General features: G+C 43.5%; 1 protein-coding gene across 2 annotated transcripts in view; it reads right to left on the bottom strand.

Moving 5' to 3' along the window:
- Positions 1-17,891, bottom strand: part of GRAMD1C (GRAM domain containing 1C) — a 159,945-nt gene that overhangs the window by 97,799 nt on the left and 44,255 nt on the right. The window contains exon 1 of one of the 2 annotated variants that reach the window (XM_063446401.1): positions 9,025-9,137. The exons of the other annotated variant lie outside the window; for it this stretch is intronic. The gene's annotated coding sequence lies outside the window, so the exon portion shown is untranslated. Of the gene's footprint in view, positions 1-9,024; positions 9,138-17,891 lie in introns of those variants that run through there. 2 annotated transcript variants of the gene reach the window in all.

Raw genomic sequence — 17,891 nt, 5'->3', positions numbered from 1 at the left:
ACTGTCACACTGAACCCAGCAGTAAGCAGGTTACTGTCACACTGAACCCAGCAGTAAGCAGGTTACTGTCACACTATACCCAGCAGTAAGCAGGTTACTGTCACACTGAACTCAGCAATAAGCAGGCTACTGTCACACTAAACCAAGCAGTAAGCAGGTTACTGTCACACTGAACCCAGCAGTAAGCACGTTACTATCACACTATACCCAGCAGTAAGCAGGTTATGTCACACTATAACCAGCAGTAAGATGTCAGTCTCAGTGCTAATCTGGATATGAGTCAGTCTCAGTCCTAACCTGGATAGATGTCAGTCTCAGTCGTAACCTGGATAGGTGTCAGTCTCAGTGCTAATCTGGATAGATGTCAGTCTCAGTCCTAACCTGGATAGGTGTCAGTCTCAATCCTAACCTGGACAGATGTCAGTCTTAGTGCTAATCTGGATATGAGTCAGTCTCAGTCCTAACCTGGATAGATGTCAGTCTCAGTCGTAACCTGGATAGGTGTCACTCTCAATACTAACCTGGAAAGATGTCAGTCTCAGTCCTAACCTGGATAGGTGTCAGTCTCAATCCTAACCTGGACAGATGTCAGTCTCAGTGCTATTCTGGATATGAGTCAGTCTCAGTCCTAACCTGGATAGATGTCAGTCTCAGTCGTAACCTGGATAGGTGTCAGTCTCAGTGCTAATCTGGCCAGATGTCAGTCTCAAACCTAACCTGGATAGTTTTCAGTCTCAGTCCCAGTCTCAGTGATAACCTAAATATAATTCGTACTCTCAGTTCTAACCTGTAGACATGTGCAATTCGTTTCGGTCCGAATAGGAATTCGGACGAATTTCGAACAATTCGGACATTCGGGTACTTCCGAATGTCCGAAGTGCCGATGTCCCGAAGTTCCGAAATTACCGAAGTGTCGAAGTTCCGAAGTGCCGAAGTTCTGAAGTGTCAAAGTGCCGAAGTTCCGAAGCACAGTATTGCCTAAGTACTAATATACTTACCCAGTGAAAGAAGAAAAATGTTACATTGTATACAATTTTAAATAAAAAGTATACAAACATAGTGTTGCGGTCACCGGCCCGCCGAGCCTCACGGCCGTGCCCGACTGGCACGGCCGCGCCGACAACATGAGCTTACCTGCTCGTCGGCGAGCCGGGAACCGCTCCTTCCGTTCTTCTGGGCATCACGCCCGAATCAAACATGGCGCCGACCACGTGGTCGCGCCTAAGAGTAGCTCCGCCCCCGAGAATTATACCAACGTGTGCGTGACGTCACGACGTCAACGCACACGCACGTTTTGGGGTCAGAGGTCGCCCTCTGACCAATCATAGCCTAGAGAGGGGTATTTAAACCCCTAGCTTTTCCCAGAACTTTGCCCTGTCGTGTTTCTGATTTCCTGGTATCCTGATCCTTGGCTTTTCCCTGGTTATTCTGATCTCTGGTTTCCCTGACTTGGCTTGTTTAATCGGTATTGAGTATTTTCTGGCTTCCTTGACCTCGGCTTTCCCTTTGACCATTCTCTGTCTCTAGCGTATTAGTCCGGCCATTCTAAGGTCCGGTTTACGCTCTATCCTGTTATTTTCCTTTTCTTACTTATGTATATGTTTACATAGTTTCTGCGTGCTGGACCACATTACTAGCCGTGACACATAGCCAGGATTCACCTGTAAGCATCTGCAACACTTACAACAATCAAGTAACATACATTCATATAAAATGTAAGTTACTTGGCCAGTCAGTTTAATGACAGGAATGAATAAGTAGATAACTCCCTAATTCCCACGGTATTAGGGAGCTATCTACTAAAAGGCTGAAAGACCTAAATTGGTCTTTCAGCCAAATTTACTAATACTAAGTAAAGATTACTTAGTATTAGTAAATTATGCCCCTATTCGCTATACACGCGAGTAGGGGCATGTCTATTAAACAGTGAGCAGCCTGTGGCTGCTCACTGTAACCAAAAAAAAGATAAGCACCTCCCGGCCCCCACCCCTGAGCGTCGGGTGGGGGCCCTTATGTAAAATAATGGGGGGGGGGACCTATTCTCCTCCCCCCGGGCCCCCACCCTTGAGCGGTGGGTGGGGGTCCTAAATCAGAATAAGGGGGGGACCTAATGTCCTCCCCCCTGGCCCCCACCCCTGAGCGTTGGGTGGGGGCCCTAAATCAGAATAAGGGGGGGGCCTAATGTCCTCCCCCCTGGCCCCCATCCTTGAGCGGTGGGTGGGGGCCCTAAACTAGAATAAGGGGGGGACCCAATGTCCTCCCCCTGGCCCCCACCCCTGAGCGGTGGGTGGAGGCCCTAAACAAGAATAAGGGGGGGACCTAATGTGCTCCCCACTGGCCCCCACCCCTGAACGGCGGGTGGGGGCCCTAAATTGGAATAGGGGGGGACCTATTGTCCTCCCCCCTGTCCTCCACCCCTCAGCGGCGGGTGGGGGCCCTAAATACTAATAAGGAGGGTGACCTAAGGTCCTAACCCCTGGCCCCCACCCTTGAGCGGCGGGTGGGGGCCCTAAAAAATGTCCCCTCCCCACCCAGGTGACTAGGGGTCCCCAAACCCCTAGTCACCCCCTCCCCCCCAATAAAAATTATCCCCCTACCTACCCTCCTCACCCTAAAAATAATGAAGGGGGGGGACCTTTAACTAAGAACCTATAAAAAACTTACCATTCAATGTTTTCTTTCTTCTAAAATCTTCTTTTTTCAGCCCCAAAAAAGGGCAAATAAAAATCCATAATATCCGACGCAATTATAAAAAAAAAAATCCATCTTCACCCGTGGAGGGCTCCGCGCAGACTGAGCTCTGCAGGGCAGGGGAAGGCTTATAAAGCCTTGCCCCGCCCTGCAATTAGGCTCAGAGCACTCTGATTGGTGGGTTTAAGCCATCCAATCAGAGTGCTCTGACAGGTAAATGAAGAGACTGACAGGTAAGTCTCTACATTTACCTGTCACAGCACTCTGCTTGGTTGGTTTGAAATCCACCAATCAGAGTGCTCTGTGTCATTTTACACAGCGTGGGAAAGTTCTTTGGAATTTTCCCACGCTGTGTAATTTGACTCATAACTCTCTGATTGGATTACACAGCGTGGGAAAATTCTAAAGAACTTTCCCACGCTGTGTAAAATGACATAGAGCACTCTGATTGGTGGATTTCAAACCAACCAATCAGAGTGCTGTGACAGGTAAATGTAGAGACTTACCTGTCAGTCTCTTCATTTACCTGTCAGAGCACTCTGATTGGATGGCTTAAACCCACCAATCAGAATGCTCTGAGCCTAATTGCAGGGCAGGGCAAGGCTTTATAAGCCTTCCCCCGCCCTGCAGAGCTCAGTCTGCGCGGAGCCCTCCATGGGTGAAGATGGATTTGTTTTTTTTGCGCTCGTTTTTTGGGGGGGGGTTTTTTATAATTGCGTCGGTTATTATGGTTTTTTATATGGCCTTTGTTGGGGCTGAAAAAAGAAGATTTTAGAAGAAAGAAAACATTGAATGGTAAGTTTTTTTTTTTTTTTTTTTTACAGGTACTTAGTTAAAGGTCCCCCCCTCATTCGTTGAAGTGCCGAAGTTCCGAAGTTGCCGAAGTTCCGAAGTGCCGAATTGTGAAAATCCCGAATTTCGGAATGCCGCACCGAACCAAATTTTTTCCCCATGCACATGCCTAGTAACCTGGGATAATTCTCAGTCTCTGCGCAATACTGGGATAATTCTCAGAGTCAGCAAAATCCTGGGATAATTCACACTCAGTACAATCCTGGGAGAATTCTAAATCTCAGTTCTAACCTGGGATATTTCACAGTCTCAGTACAATACTGGGATAACTCTCAGTACAATACTGGGATAGTTCTCAGTCTAAGTACAATACTGGGATAATTCTCAGTACAATTCTGGGATAATTCTCAGTCTCAGTACAATACTGGGATAACTCTCAGTACAATACTGGGATAATTCTCAGTACAATACTGGGATAGTTCTCAGTCCAAGTACAATACTGGGATAATTCTCAGTACAATTCTGGGATAATTCTCAGTCTCAGTACAATACTGAGATAATTCTCAGTATCAGTACAATATTGGGATAATTCTCTCAGTACAATACTGGGATAATTCTCACTCTCAGTCATAATCTGGGATAATTATCACTGTCAGTCCTAACCTGGGATTATTTCCATTCTCAGTCCTAACCTGGGATAATTTTCACTCTCAGTCCTAACCTGGGATTATTTCCAGTCTCAGTCCTTACCTGGGATAATTTTTACTCCCAGTCCTAACCTGGGATATTTCTCAGTCTCAGTACAATACTGGGATAATTCTCAGTACAATACTGTGATATTTCTCAGTCTCAGTACAATACTGGGATAATTCTCAGTACAATACTGGGATATTTCTCAGTCTCAGTACAATACTGGGATAATTCTCAGTACAATATTTGGATAATTATCAGTACAATACTGGGATAATTCTCAGTCTCAATATAATACTGGGATAATTCTCACTCTCAGTCCTAACCTGGGATTATTGCCAGTCTCAGTACAATACGTGGATAACTGTCAGTACAATACTGGGATAATTCTTAGTCTCAGTACAATACTGGGATAATATTCTCAGTCTCAGTACAATACTGGGATAATTTTCACTCTCAGTCCTAACCTGGGATTATTGCCAGTCTCAGTACAATACATGGATAATTCTTAGTACAATACTGGGATAGTTCTCAGTCTCAGTACAATACTGGGGTAATTCTCACTCTCAGTCCTAACCTGGGATTATTCTCACTCTCAGTCCTAACCTGGGATAATTATCACTCTCAGTCCTAACCTGGGATAATTATCACTCTCAGTCCTAACCTGGGATTATTTCCAGTATCAGTCCTTACCTGGGATAATTCTAACTCTCAGTCCTAGCCTGGGATATTTCTCAGTCTCAGTACAATACTCGGATAATTCTCAGTCTCAGTACAATACTGGGATAATTCTCAGTACAATACTGGGATAATTCTCAGTCTCAGTACAATACTGGGGTAATTCTCACTCTCAGTCCTAACCTAGGATTATTCTCACTCTCAGTCCTAACCTGGGATAATTATCAATCTCAGTCCTAACCTGGGATTATTTCCAGTATCAGTCCTTACCTGGGATATTTCTCAGTCTCAGTACAATACTGGGATATTTCTAAGGTTCAGTACAATACTGGGATATTTCTCAGTGTCAGTACAATACTGGGATAATATTCTCAGTCTCAGTACAATACTGGGATAATTCTCAGTACAATACTGGGATAATTCTCAGTCTCAGTACAATACTGGGGTAATTCTCACTCTCAGTCCTAACCTAGGATGATTCTCACTCTCAGTCCTAACCTGGGATAATTATCACTCTCAGTCCTAACCTGGGATTATTTCCAGTATCAGTCCTTACCTGGGATAATTCTAACTCTCAGTCCTAGCCTGGGATAATTCTCAGTCTCAGTACAATACTGGGATAATTCTCAGTCTCAGTACAATACTGGTATAATTCTCAGTACAATACTGGTATAATTCTCAGTACAATACTGGGATAATTCTCAGTCTCAATACAATACTGGGGTAATTCTCACTCTCAGTCCTAACCTAGGATTATTCTCACTCTCAGTCCTAACCTGGGATAATTATCACTCTCAGTCCTAACCTGGGATTATTTCCAGTATCAGTCCTTACCTGGGATAATCCTAACTCTCAGTCCTAGCCTGGGATATTTCTCAGTCTCAGTACAATACTGGGATATTTCTAAGGTTCAGTACAATACTGGGATATTTCTCAGTCTCAGTACAATACTGGGATAATATTCTCAGTCTCAGTACAATACTGGGATAATTCTCACTCTCAGTCCTAACCTGGGATTATTGCCAGTCTCAGTACAATACGTGGATAATTCTTAGTACAATACTGGGATAGTTCTTAGTCTCAGTACAATACTGGGATAATTCTCACTCTCAGTCCTAACCTGGGATTATTCTCACTCTCAGTCCTAACCTGGGATAATTATCACTCTCAGTCCTAACCTGGGATAATTCTAACTCTCAGTCCTAGCCTGGGATATTGCTCAGTCTCAGTACAATACTGGGATATTTCTCAGTCTCAGTACAATACTGGGATAATTCTCAGTACAATATTGGGATAATTCTCAGTCTCAGTAAAATACTGGGATATTTCTAAGGCTCAGTACAATTCTGGGATAATTCTCAGTCTCAGTACAATACTGGGATAATTCTCAGTCTCAGTACAATACTGGGATAATTCTCACTCTCAGTACAATACTGGGATAGTTCTCAGTCTCAGTACAATACTGGGGTAATTCTCACTCTCAGTCCTAACCTGGGATTATTCTCACTCGCAGTCATAACCTGGGATAATTATCACTCTCAGTCCTAACCTGGGATTATTTCCAGTATCAATCCTTACCTGGGATAATTCTAACTCTCAGTCCTAGCCTGGGATATTTCTCAGTCTCAGTACAATACTGGGATATTTCTAAGGCTCAGTACAATACTGTGATAATTCTCAGTACAATACTGGGATAATTCTCAGTCTCAGTACAATACTGGGATCATTCTCAGTCTCAGTACAATACTGGGATAATTCTCAGTCTCAGTACAATACTGGGATAATTCTCACTCTCAGTCCTAACCTGGGATAATTCTCACTCTCAGTCCTAACCTGGGATTCTTTCCAGTCTCAGTCCTTAACTGGGATAATTTTCACTCTCAGTCCTAACCTGGGATATTTCTCACTCTCTGTACAATATGTGGATAATTCTCAGTACAATACTGGGATAATATTCTCAGTCTCAGTCCTAACCTGGGATAATTCTTACTCTCAGTCCTAACCTGGGATTATTGCCAGTCTCAGTACAATACGTGGATAATTCTTAGTACAATACTGGGATAGTTCTTAGTCTCAGTACAATACTGGGATAATTCTCACTCTCAGTCCTAACCTGGGATAATTCTCACTCTCAGTCCTAACCTGGGATTATTCTCACTCTCAGTCCTAACCTGGGATAATTATCACTCTCAGTCCTAACCTGGGATAATTCTAACTCTCAGTCCTAGCCTGGGATATTGCTCAGTCTCAGTACAATACTGGGATATTTCTCAGTCTCAGTACAATACTGGGATAATTCTCAGTACAATATTGGGATAATTCTCAGTCTCAGTAAAATACTGGGATATTTCTAAGGCTCAGTACAATTCTGGGATAATTCTCAGTCTCAGTACAATACTGGGATAATTCTCAGTCTCAGTACAATACTGGGATAATTCTCACTCTCAGTACAATACTGGGATAGTTCTCAGTCTCAGTACAATACTGGGGTAATTCTCACTCTCAGTCCTAACCTGGGATTATTCTCACTCGCAGTCATAACCTGGGATAATTATCACTCTCAGTCCTAACCTGGGATTATTTCCAGTATCAATCCTTACCTGGGATAATTCTAACTCTCAGTCCTAGCCTGGGATATTTCTCAGTCTCAGTACAATACTGGGATATTTCTAAGGCTCAGTACAATACTGTGATAATTCTCAGTACAATACTGGGATAATTCTCAGTCTCAGTACAATACTGGGATCATTCTCAGTCTCAGTACAATACTGGGATAATTCTCAGTCTCAGTACAATACTGGGATAATTCTCACTCTCAGTCCTAACCTGGGATAATTCTCACTCTCAGTCCTAACCTGGGATTCTTTCCAGTCTCAGTCCTTAACTGGGATAATTTTCACTCTCAGTCCTAACCTGGGATATTTCTCACTCTCTGTACAATATGTGGATAATTCTCAGTACAATACTGGGATAATATTCTCAGTCTCAGTCCTAACCTGGGATAATTCTTACTCTCATTCCTAAACAGGGATATTTCTCAGTCTCAGTACAATACTGGGATAATTCTCACTCTCAGTCCTAACCTGGGATAATTCTTAGTCTCAGTGCAATACTGGGATAATTCTTAGTCTCAGTGCAATACTGGGATAATTCTTAGTCTCAGTGCAATACTGGGATAATTCTCACTCTCAGTGCAATACTGGGATAATTCTTAGTCTCAGTGCAATACTGGGATAATTCTTAGTCTCAGTGCAATACTGGGATAATTCTTAGTCTCATTGCAATACTGGTATAATTCTTAGTCTCAGTGCAATACTGGGATAATTCTTAGTCTCATTGCAATACTGGGATAATTCTTAGTCTCAGTGCAATACTGGGATAATTCTTAGTCTCAGTGCAATACTGGGATAATTCTTAGTCTCAGTGCAATACTGGGATAATTCTTAGTCTCAGTACAATACTGGGATAATTCTTAGTCTCAGTGCAATACTGGGATAATTCTCACTCTCGGTGCAATACTGGGATAATTCTCACTCTCAGTGCAATACTGGGATAATTCTTAGTCTCAGTGCAATACTGGGATAATTCTTAGTCTCAGTGCAATACTGGGATAATTCTCACTCTCAGTACAATACTGGGATAATTCTCACTCTCCGTACAATACTGGGATAATTCTTAGTCTCAGTGCAATACTGGGATAATTCTCACTCTCAGTACAATACTGGGATAATTCTCACTCTCATTACAATACTGGGATAATTCTCACTCTCAGTGCAATACTGGGATAATTCTTAGTCTCAGTGCAATACTGGGATAATTCTTAGTCTCAGTGCAATACTGGGATAATTCTTAGTCTCAGTGCAATACTGGGATAATTCTCAGTACAATTCTGGGATAATTCTCACTCTCAGTGCAATACTGGGATAATTCTCAGTACAATTCTAGGATATTTCTCAGTCTCAGTACAATACTGGGATAATTCTCACTCTCAGTCCTAAACTGGGATAATTCTTACTCATTCCTAACCTGGGATATTTCTCAGTCCCAGTACATTCCTGGAAAAGGTCACTTTAAATAACACCATGTCTACCTGCTTAGATGTGACAAACCCTTCCAGCTGTACACAAGACTCTTTAAATGTCTATAAAGGGTAGTGGGCACAGGGCATCTTACCTGTACTGGCAGAAGGTTTCCAGGCAATGCTGGAGTCAGAAGTGAGATATTGACGGATCAGTAAACACAAAAGCGGTGACACCATAGACAGACGTTCGCTCTAACCCGTCTTACCTGACAGCTCACTGCTTGAGAAAGAGAACAGCTCACCTGGAACAAACCACTGGGAAACGGAGGAGGGGCGGTGCACAACACTCACTTATAAAACATGTCAACAACTTCACTATAAGTATGAAATAGAAATAAAACTCATATAATCCACTTACTCTGCTAAACGAGTCTATTTGTAAAACTCTATATCAGCGAAGCATGATGAATAAGAGAGCTTCCATTTTCTGTTCCCCCTCCTACTCTCATGTTTCTATGTCAATGATTGGAATTGTTTCCTCTTTTAGGAGTTAAAGTCCCTGTATAAACATGTATTTTTCTCTCCTGAAAGCAGTAAATCATCAAACACAGTGACAAGCTTTGCTTTATGAAAAGATTGTACCATTAAAGCTCGAATAATCAAATGTCTGTTTAAAACACGTCCCCTATAAAACATGCTATATTTTTAAAGCCGCACTATCACTTGTGGATATTCAGCCCCGGCAGGGAATCCACCAAGCGCTGCTTCATCTTTGCAATCTTACACATGCGCAACGCAAATATACAAAATGGCATCTAAGGAAGGTCGTGTGAGACATCCACGGATTATAAGGCATCTACTGCATGCAATACGAGAAAATGCCTGTTCACGTCGGACAGTGGACACGATGGCTTATGGGAAACGGTAAGGAACAGCGAACACAAGCTGGTTGAAGCTGAACTGTCAGTCCTGAGACTTTAGCACAAACTGATAGCTAACTAAAAACCAGCTAGGTGTTGTGCTATTAAAAATGATAATAATAATAAATCTGCACCGTGTTTATATTTTTATTTACATTGCATGCTAGACTAACGTGGCATTGCCAGAACATACGAGAAAATTAATTTCACCAGCATGATGCCGAGGGCATGTGTGTGTGAATGCAGTGTGGAAGGAACGTACGGTTTTAATACATACTGCAGTGTGCGTCTTTGATGATGTCATCACACTAGGCACAGAACGCCCCCCAGTAAGTGTCTCATTAAAGTTTACTAAATCATTCTGTACATAATACAGAGCAGTTTATATGAATATACTTTCAGTAAAATCCCAATGAAATTATTCAGATTCATGGTTTATAAATGTATATGTTAATTTAGCTGTAAATATACCGGCTTATTCACTAAACTTGTAATTAGCTATGGCATGTTCAGAGAAGATTCGGTGCACGTCAGAAGAAACACATCTGAAGCAGTTTGCTAAATGTACTATCTTCAAACATTTCCAAATCCACCTCTCTCTTGATCCAGATAAACTCTAGTTAGCAGACTGAATTATCCCTTCACCCGCTAATAACAGGAGACACTTAAAGACAAAGTTCTTTGTTTTCCCTAAGGTGTAAGAATTATTAAAACAAAACCCCAGGTTTACCCTCACTCCTCATACACCCTGTTTCAAATTATTATGCAAATTCTATTTAAGTGTCACAAAGATTAAATATTTTGTTTTTCAGTTTAACTCATGGATGGCATTGTGTCTCAGGGCTCTTTTGACCACTGAAAACAATCTCGGACACCTGTGATAATTAGATTGCCAGTTGAGCCCAATTTAAGGAAAAACTACTAAAGGAGGGTGTTCCACATTATTAAGCAGAGCACCATTTTCATGCAATATGGGGAAGAATAAGGATCTCTCTGCTGCCGAAAAGAGTGAAATAGTTCAATGCCTTAGACGAGGTATGAAAACAGTAGATATTTCACGAAAACTTAAGCGTGATCATCGCACTATTAAGATATATGTGGCTGATTCAGAGCACAGATGGGTTCATGCAGATAAAGGCACATTGAGGAAGATTTCTGCCAGATCCATGCATCGGATCAAGAGAGCAGCTGCTAAAATAGCATTACATAGCAGCAAACAGATATTTGAAGCTACTGGAGCCTCTGGAGTCCCACGGACATCAAGGTGTAGAGTCCTCCAGAGTCTTGCAACTGTGCATAAACCTTCTATTCGGTTACCACTAACCAATGCTCACAAGCAGAAACGGCTGCATTGGGCAGAAAAATACCTGAAGACTAATTTTCAAACAGTCCTGTTCACTGATGAGTGCCATGCAACCCTGGATGGTCCAGACGGATGGAGTAGTGGATGGTTGGTGGACGGCCACCCTGTTCCAACAAGGCTGCAACGTCAGCAAGGTGTTGGTGGAGTCATGTTTTGAGCCGGAATCATGGGAAGAGAGCTGGTCGGCCCCTTTAGGGTCCCCGAAGATGTAAAGATGACCTCTGCAAAGTATGTGGAGTTTCTGACTGACCGCTTTCTTCCCTGGTACAGAAGGAAGAACAATGCTTTCCATAATAAAATCATCCTCATGCATGACAATGCACCATCTCATGCTGCAAAGAATACCTCTGCATCAATGGCTGCTATGGGGATAAAAGGAGACAAAGTCATGGTGTGGCCTCCATCCTCCCCTGACCTCAATCCTATTGAGAACCTTTGGAGCATCCTCAAGCAAAAGATCTATGAGGGTGGGAGGTAGTTTACATCCAAACAGCAGCTCTGGGAGGCTATTCTGACATCTTGCAAACAAATTCAAGCAGAAACTGTCCAAAACCTCATACGTTCAATGGATGCAAGACTTGTGAAGCTCCTATCAAATAAGGGGTCCTATGTTAAAATGTAACGTGACCTGTTAAAATGTTTAAAAAGTTAAAATGTTGTTATAGGTTTGATTGAAATAGCTTTTGATTTCAGTAAATATGCTGCAAACACAACAAATGACAATTTTCAGTTCTTTACAACCTATAAAGTGTTTTGAAACTTACTGTGCGTAATAATTTGGAACAGTGCATTGTAAGTTTTTTTATGTTTAAAAAAAAATACTATCATTAGGAGGTTTGTTCAATACAATTTTAATTGTACTCCTAACAGTTGTTAACATGAGAATTATGCTGACTGTTATTTACATTAATTATTTAGGGTTTACTTCAGGGAGATCATGCCAAACTAATCTTATTGATTTTTTTTGATTGGGAAACTAAAATAATAGATCAGGGTGGTGCAGTAGACATTGCTTACCTAGATTTCAGTAAGGCTTTTGACACTGTTGCACATAGAAGGCTTATCAATAAACTGCAATCTTTAAGTTTGGATTCCCCTGGAGTCCCCTTCCTGTCGTGCGCTCGGCGGGCGGCATCCTCCCAGCCACGGATGCCGCCCGCGTCTTCCTTTACGTCCCCCAGCGGCAGCATGCATGACGCTGCAGGCTGGGAGACCGTCCATTTTAATAAACGCCGGGGTCAGCCACCTGACCCGGCGTTAAAGGCACAGTGCCTCAATCACAGTGGGAGGTCTAGATATCTCCCACGTGTGATTGCTAATTCTGATTGGAAATTATCCAATCAGAATTAACCTATGGATTTAAATACTTACCATTCCTGTTCCTCTCTGCCCTGTTGTGGTCTTTGCTTGCTAGTATTGCTACTGAACTTGTGTTTCTGGTTACGTACTCTCTGGCTTGTTTATCTGACTTTGTGACTTTCTCCTACCCTTTGACCTCGGCTTGTTTCTCGTTATTCTGTCTTCTGGTTCCCCTTACTCGGCTTGTCTCCTGACTATTCTTTGTGTGCTTAGCCCGGCCACTCTAAGGTCCGGTACTGCACCTTTTCTGTGTGTGTGTTAGCGTGTTTGGTTCCTGGAATCGTGACATTACAACAGGGCCAAAATGGAACCTGCTGACATTTCACAGTTATTGGTTAATCAGGAAGCTAGAATGGATGGTCTAGACCACCGTATGGACCAATTTGCTCAGGCTTTACCAACCATACTGGCTCGTACTGCTCACTTGCAGCCTGGTGTCCAAGAAGCAGTTACTACGACGCCAGTACCTGTTCCTGCTCATGTAGTGCATATGACGCCACCACAGCGTTATAATGGTGATCCGGCATTATGTTGTGGTTTCCTCAACCAAACTGATATCCATTTGGTGATGAATCCTCGTTCCTATCCCACTGATAGAACTAAGATTGCTTTCCTTATTAACCATCTTTCCGGGAGAGCTTTAGCATGGGCTAATCCCATATAGGGAGAATACGTCCCCTACCTGAGTTTGCTGAGTTTGTGACAGCCTTTAACCCCTTAAGGACCAAACTTCTGGAATAAAAGGGAATCATGACATGTCACACATGTCATGTGTCCTTAAGGGGTTAAACGTACTTTCGATCTACCCGGTAGGGCTGCTTCTGCTGGCAAAGCTCTGCTTAGGGTTCGACAAGGGAACAGATCGGTAGCGGATTACACTATTGAATTCCGCACTTTAGCTGCTGAAGTGGTTTGGTATAATGACGCTCTAGTAACAGCATTCCAGGAGGGTTTGGCCGCTTACATCCTGGATGAAATAGCGTCCAGGGAATTGCCTGTCCTCCTGGATGATCTTATTGATTATATCATCCGTATTGATAATCGTATTAGAGAGAGACGTAGTCAGAGGCGTATGAATACACAGGTGGTACCTGCTTTGACCAATACTGCGCTACTAGCATTACCCCCTTCTAGCCAACCTCCCACTGAACCCATGCAGTTGGGTGCTACTGGGTTAACTGAGGTTGAAAAATCATATCGAAGAAGGGAAGGGTTATGCTTTTACTGTGGGAAAAGTATGGATCCTGCTAAATTGGAAGCCATACTGTCCTGGCCACTTCCCCAAGGACTTAAGGCTATCCAGCGTTTTATAGGATTTGCTAACTATTATAGGAAATGTATAAAAAACTTTTCACCGCACCGTTTGGACTCCTGAAGCCCTTAAGGCCTTCAAAACCCTCAAGAAGACATTTGCCTCTGCTCCAGTGCTACACCACCCTAATCCTTCTCTACCCTTTGTTATGGAAGTAGACGCTTCTGAGTCGGGTGTGAGAGCAGTACTGTCACAGAGGTTGTCGTATGACAAACCCCTCCATCCCTGTTGTTACTTTTCAAAAAGGTTGTCTGATCCAGAAAAGAATTAGGATGTTGGGAACAGGGAACTATTAGCTATTGTGTTAGCTTTTAAGGAATGGAGGTACTTATTAGAGGGCTCTAGACACAAAATTATGGTTATAACAGATCATAAGAACCTCTCCTATATAGCTGATGCTAGAAGGTTGTCCGCCCGGCAGGCTAGATGGTCTCTATTTCTTTTGCGCTTCCAATACGTTATTACCTATAGACCTGGTTGCCGTAATGCCAAAGCTGACGCTATATCTCGACAGTATGAACCTTTAGAATTTGTTAACCCGACTCCTGAACCTATTGTACCTGCATCTCAGATAATAGCTGCTACCCGTTTGGTTGTTTTGTCTCCTTTCCTTGATAATATTAAGACATACCAAACCCAAGCACCCCCCTGAGACGCCTGTTAGTAAACTATATGTTAAAGTAAATGACAGAAAAAAGTTGTTAACTTTATTTCAAACCGCCAAAACTGCTGGTCATCCGGGGGTTACCAAGACTTATAAGGGCCTCCTTCAACAGTTCTGGTGGCCTTCACTTAAGCGAGATGTAGTGGATTTTGTACAGGCTTGTCGGGTCTTTACGCAGTGTAAGTCTCCTAATGTGAGACCCCAGGGTCTACTGATGCCTCTATCTGTACCCAAGAAACCATGGACCCACTTATCCATGGATTTTATTGTAGACCTTCCTCCTTCTGATGGTCAGACAGTGATATTGACTGTGACGGATAGGTTCTCTAAAATGGCGCACTTTATTCCGCTTAAGAAACTGCCTTCTGCGATTCAGCTTGCTCAGGTGTTTGCCAAGGAAGTGTTCCGCTTGCATGGGGTACCTCAGGATATCGTATCTGACAGGGGCCCTCAATTTGTCTCTCGGTTTTGGAGGGGGTTTTGTGCTGAGATGGGGGTCTCCTTGTCGTTCACTTCCTCCTATCACCCACAATCTAATGGTGCAGCCGAACGTGCTAATCAGTCTGTGGAATTGTATTTGCGCTGCTTCACTAATGCGCACCAGGACGACTGGTCTCGCCTCCTTCCGTGGGCTGAATTTGCCAGGAATACGGTGTCTCATTCGTCTACTGGCTTAAGTCCTTTTGAGGTTGCTTATGGGTTTCAGCCTTCTGTCCTTCCCGGTGCGTTCTCCGACAAGGGAATGCCCGCCTTGGACCAGCACCTCGCCTCTTTGCGGAAGATGTGGGATCAGGTCCATATTGCGCTGTCTCGTTCAGCAGCTACTCAGAAGAAGTTATCTGATCACCGTAGGGGTACGGCCCCTTCCTATGCTCTGGGTGATAGGGTATGGTTGTCCTCCAGTAACCTCCGTCTCAAGGTTCCCTCGATGAAGTTTGCTCCCAGATTTCTTGGTCCCTACAAGGTGTTACGTAGGATTAACCCCGTTTTCTACTCCCTGGACTTGCCTCCTTCCATGCGTGTTCTGAACACGTTTCACGTCTCGCTTTTGAAGCCCTTGCTGTGTAACCGGTTCTCTCGTCCCCTCGGAAGGCCCATTTCCCCTCGCACTGTCTCTAGTGACGTGTACGAAATGGCTGCCCTTCTCGACTCTCGTGTTTCTAGGGGTCGGCTGCAATATCTGGTGGATTGGAAGGGTTACGGCCCTGAGGAGCGGTCTTGGGTTTCGAGCTCTGATTTGCACGCTCCCTCTTTGGTCCGCTCCTTTCATGCCCGGTTTCCTTTGAAGCCTTCTGCTTCCCGCCCTCGGTGCGGTCTTCGAGGGGGGGGGTAATGTCAGGATCCCGCGGGCGGCTGCGAGGGGAGGCTGCAGTCCGCTCGCAGCACTCACCCTCCAGCCGTCCGCGGTTCCCTTCCTGGCGTGCGCTCGGCGGGTGGCATCCTCCCAGCCACGGATGCCGCCCGCGCCTTCCTTTACGTCCCCCAGCGGCAGCATGCATGACGCTGCACGCTGGGAGGCCGCCCATTTTAATAAGCGCCAGAGTCAGCCACCTGACCCGGTGTTAAAGGCACAGTGCCTCAATCACAGTGGGAGGTCTAGATATCTCCCACGTGTGATTGTTAATTCTGATTGGAAATTATCCAATCAGAATTAACCTATGGATTTAAATACTTACCTTTCCTGTTCCTCTCTGCCCTGTTGTGGTCTTTGCTTGCTAGTATTGCTACTGAACTTGTGTTTCTGGTTACGTACTCTCTGGCTTGTTTATCTGACTTTGTGACTTTCTCCTACCCTTTGACCTCGGCTTGTTTCTCGTTATTCTGTCTTCTGGTTCCCCTTACTCGGCTTGTCTCCTGACTATTCTTTGTGTGCTTAGCCCGGCCACTTTAAGGTCCGGTACTGCGTGACTTGGGGTACCTCAGGGATCTGTACTTGGACCCATTCTCTTTAATATTTTTATTAGTGATATTGCAGAAGGTCTTGATGGTAAGGTATGTCTTTTTGCTGATGACACTAAGATATGTAACAGGGTTGATGTTCCCGGAGGGATAAGCCAAATGGAAAATGATTTAGGTAAACTAGAAAAATGGTCAGAGTTGTGGCAACTGACATTTAATGTGGATAAGTGCAAGATAATGCATCTTAGACGTAAAAACCCAAGGGCAGAGTACAGAATATTTGAAAGAGTCCTAACCTCAACATCTGAGGAAAGGGATTTAGGGGTGATTATTTCTGATGACTTGAAGGTAGGCAGACAATGTAATAGAGCAGCAGGAAATGCTAGCAGAATGCTTGGTTGTATAGGGAGAGGTATTAGCAGTAGAAAGAGGGAGGTGCTCATGCCATTGTACAGAACACTGGTGAGACCTCACTTGGAGTATTGTACACAGTACTGGAGACTGTATCTTCAGAAGGATATTGATACCTTAGAGAGAGTTCAGAGAAGGGCTTCTAAACTGGTTCATGGATTGCAGGATAAAACTTACCAGGAAAGGTTAAAGGATCTTAACATGTATAGCTTGGAGGAAAGACGAGACAGGGGGGATATGATAGAAACATTTAAATACATAAAGGGAATCAACACAATAAAGGAGGAGACTATATTTAAAAGAAGAAAAACTACCACAGCAAGAGGACATAGTCTAAAATTAGAGGGACAAAGGTTTAAAAATAATATCAGGAAGTATTACTTTACTGAGAGGGTAGTGGATGCATGGAATAGCCTTCCAGCTGAAGTGGTAGAGGTTAACACAGTAAAGGAGTTTAAGCATGCGTGGGATAGGCATAAGGCTATCCTAACTATAAGATAAGGCCAGGGACTAATGAAAGTATTTAGAAAATTGGGCAGACTAGATGGGACTAACAATGAGCTCGTAAAAATGACGCAATCGGTGTAATTTCAAAATACCTATAATAACCTCATGCAGTCCAGTAGTCAGAGCCAAGATGCCGTCTCTACCCAATGTGTGTTCCACACTATCAGTGATTTCTTGGTATTTTAACTGGGGTTCTATATTGACCATCCGGCTCTCTGGTTTCCTTAACTCAGCTCTCTCTTACATATTTGTGTCCCTCCTGTCCTTGAATTCAGCTAGTACTTAACTATATCTTGTCTATCAGTCAATTATCTATTAAGCCTGATCACAATAACGACCAATAAAACACCTCCTATCCAGTAGAATATATTATGTTTAAGGTTAGTTGTTGGTTAAGGTGGGTTTGTGGTGCACTACATCCCCATAATCAATAACCGGCATTAGCATTTGTTGCACTATCTGTTTCCTTACTGTAGGGCGTAGGCAGGATTTGTTTCTGTACAGGGCACCTAGTTTTGGGTAAAGCTTTGAAGAGATTTTTTCAATGTGGAGGCCAAAAGATAGATTGGGGTCTAGTAACATAC

Source organism: Pelobates fuscus, chromosome 1, assembly GCF_036172605.1.
Source record: "Pelobates fuscus isolate aPelFus1 chromosome 1, aPelFus1.pri, whole genome shotgun sequence".
Taxonomy (NCBI): domain Eukaryota; kingdom Metazoa; phylum Chordata; class Amphibia; order Anura; family Pelobatidae; genus Pelobates; species Pelobates fuscus.
This window is presented reverse-complemented; position numbering and strand designations above follow the sequence as displayed.